Source organism: Limulus polyphemus, unplaced genomic scaffold, assembly GCF_000517525.1.
Source record: "Limulus polyphemus unplaced genomic scaffold, Limulus_polyphemus-2.1.2 Scaffold2447, whole genome shotgun sequence".
Lineage (NCBI taxonomy): Eukaryota > Metazoa > Arthropoda > Merostomata > Xiphosura > Limulidae > Limulus > Limulus polyphemus.
In genome coordinates, this window is record NW_013668057.1 from 24,931 (window position 1) to 28,330 (window position 3,400).

The following is a 3,400-nucleotide window of genomic DNA, read 5'->3' on the forward strand; positions in this document are numbered from 1 at the left end:
GATTGGACCTCCTATTGCCCAAGCTCATGCCATCCCTTCTGATATTTTCTCTGTGCTTCATACAATGAGCGTGCCAAATCTAGTGCTTTAATTGTTACACCCAATCATAATTATTAAAAAAAATTATCCTATGTGACCTGACTATAAACATGCAGCTAGAAACAAGTTTCTATAATTTTCTCACCGTACCGAGATACCATACTCAATAAGTCTCAGTTATAAATGATTTGTTTCACTTCTCACAATTTTAAAAGCTTCACATTATTTGTGCTTTTCAGGGACAAGAGAAAATATGTTTGCTTCTTTAAAGAAGTTAGACAATCCATATCAATGAGTTTAAATTTATGTGTTAGAGCGATATTACTACTGCGATGTATCGTATATAATTAATTTAATATATATTATTATACACGTAATTTGACTATGCTCCTAGGGGACGCACCACACACTTTTATACAAAGTTGATGAAATTGAGGACCGGCAAACTTCAGCTTGAGAATTGAAGTGTTTTCCAGCTTTCTTACTAGTTGTGATACTAATAAGTAAAGTAGGTAAACCTTTTTGAACTTTATGCAGCAATGTAGTAAGTATATTAACATATGTCGTGTGTTGTGAAATGTTTACAACCCGTGTTCACTTTTATTATAAAGAAATGTATATTTTTGTTGTTGTTACTGTTTCGTGTTCGTCAAGTCTTGAAGGAGAGGAGGGTGTTATCACTCATTTATAGTCAATATCAGAAAGATGGTTTCAATTCATTTATTAATTTCACGTTTCTGAAATTGCAAAGAAGGAAAAGAAAACTGGAAGTGAGACATTTGTTCAGACAAACAATTTTTAATCTTGGTTTAAAATAAATATGAAAATTTATGTTAATCAAGTAAGTGGTTATAACTTATAATTAATGGTAATTTGATCGAGTCAATAAAAAATACGTCAGAATTCAATACTCTTAAATATCATTTCTTAATAAGTTATAAAAAAGGGATAGACTAGGTAACAGGATGTTTGAGGAAGCTAATGAATTTCATTAAATTCTAAGAACTTAAAACTGAAAGTAAAGAAAAATGTATAACAATATTTCAATCATGTTAGGTCTGCCATATCTATTCAGATGTAGCCTTTCATCCAATACGAGGGCTCATCAGGCTAGGTGGACTACAGTGTACACAGTTGAGATACAATCTATACGGCCCCCCAGTAGCACGGCGGTATGTCTGCGGACTTACAATGCTAGAATCCGGGTTTGTTTCGATACCCGTGGTGGGCAGAGCACAGATAGCCTAATGTGTAGCTTTGTGCTTAATCTCAAACAAAAAACAAAACAATCTATACGAGTTCATGGGTCAAGTTGAAATGGAAGACTGTGATATAATGAGACTTACTGAAACTTGGCTAGATATGAGAACATTGATAATATGAATAGAAATTATTCTTAAATTTCAGTTATAAATTAATTAATAAGCATATATTTTTTTTGTAAGGGCAGGACTGGCTCTTTATATGAGGGATGAGCTGCAACATATTGAAACTGAAAACATAGAAAAGGTAGTCAAGATGTTGAATCTGGGCTTTCAAGGGTGGAAAGTTCTTAATTGATCAGACAGATGATGTCAACATTGGTTAATGGAAATTGTATAATGATGGCTGTTTCTAATGTTAAAATAATCATGGGAAAATATTTTTTGACACATTCATGAGTTTATATGGAGACAACTAATAGGGAAGAAGGCTTTTTTGTATACGAAATAGGTAAGGAACCGATTGGGAAGTATGACATTTGAGACTTATTGGTAACCATTGATGAGGATGTGGTTATAAAAGCTGAACATTTTGGGAAAAATTATTGTTGCAAACTTAGGTTTGATGTTTTCCTACATCTTGAGATCAGGGAAGATGAAATTTTAATTCCTAATTATCAAAAAGTTCATTTTGAGGCCATAAGACAGAAGTGCTTAGTGAATTAGAGTAATGAATTAAAAGGTGATATGGGACAGATTTGGATATTTTAAGAAACAATAAAAAGAAGAAAAGGATAACAGAAATGATCAAATCTAATTGGTTTACTAAAGCCATAAAGAAAAAAGTTAGAGATAAATATTAGAGATACAATACCAGAACCATAAAGTGTTTTCTCCAGTGTTTTAAAAAAGGTCCAATACTAGATGCATGAGCCTCTCTTTAATTTTTTTAGGTCAATAGACAGCATGCAGGTGCCCAGAGATTGAATGGTAGCTGACAGTACTTCTAATTTTAAAAGGGAGAATGAGAATTGCTCTGGAAATGTAAAAAGAGATCTAACATGTACTCACTGAAGGGAAATATTTCTTTATTAATCAGTTAACCTTTCTTGAAGCTTTCGCAAGTTATCTGAAGGATGGAAAGATGGGGAACTTGGTATACTTATATTTTTAAAAGGTTTATGGTAAAGTGACAAACAGAAGATTGAATAAGAAAATCACATTATTGAGAATTGAGGAAGAAATAGTTATTGGATTGAAAGGTAGATGGATGTGAAAGAGTGATAAGTTGTTTTTAATGGAGTCTATTCAATTTGGGCATTTCTTAACAGTGGTGTGTCTCAGGAGTTGGCGCTTAGGTCTTTACTTTTTCCTATTTATGTAAATTAATATTAGTTTACTTCTGATTTGAGCAAACCACCTATCTAGATCAAATACAAGTCAAGCTGGTAATGAGTATAGTTAATTATCTTGCAATTAGAATGCAATGTTTCATCATTTGGGTACTCTTGCTGTTAATATTTACGGCCATAATCTCAGTAATATCATGAGATTTAACCATCTTAGGTTAATGCTAGGTGCGTATACTAAGCTAACAATGAAAATAATTTTTATAATAAAAATATAATAATAGATATATTAAACATTCAAAACAATACTGATAATGAAGGTAACATTAAGGTAATTAATGTAGACATAATTAGAAAAATTGATAACATGTAATGATGACATTCATTGCATGTATTTCTTGCTGTATTGGGTACTGAAGAATGACTCGTTATTATTATACAGTGTTTTCAGAATACTCCATTAAGTGTTGCGTGTTTATACAGTAGATCTCAAAACCTATATCATCGTAGAAGTCTAAAGCAATTGTATTCTGTAAACTTAATTTGTTAAGGTACAGATGGTGGAAGGTGTTTCTTCATATATCTGTTCCTGTTGCGTGTTTATACAGTAGATCTTAAAACCTATACCATCGTAGAAGTCTAAAGCAATTGTATTCTGTAAACTTAATTTGTTAAAGTACAGATGGTGGAAGGTGTTTCTTCATATATCTGTTCCTGTTGCATGTTTATACAGTAGATCTTAAAACCTATATCATCGTAGAAGTCTAAAGTAATTGTATTCTGTAATCTTAATTTGTTAAGGTACAGATG

At 31.8% G+C, this 3,400-nt stretch overlaps 1 protein-coding gene across 1 annotated transcript in view; it reads left to right on the forward strand.

Annotated features, from left to right (window-relative positions):
* Nucleotides 1-510: 510 nt before the first annotated feature.
* Nucleotides 511-3,400, forward strand: part of LOC106466977 (TBCC domain-containing protein 1-like) — a 29,587-nt gene continuing 26,697 nt past the window's right edge. Inside the window, exon 1 of the mRNA XM_013927289.2 lies at nt 511-547. The gene's annotated coding sequence lies outside the window, so the exon portion shown is untranslated. The remainder of the gene's footprint in view (nt 548-3,400) is intronic.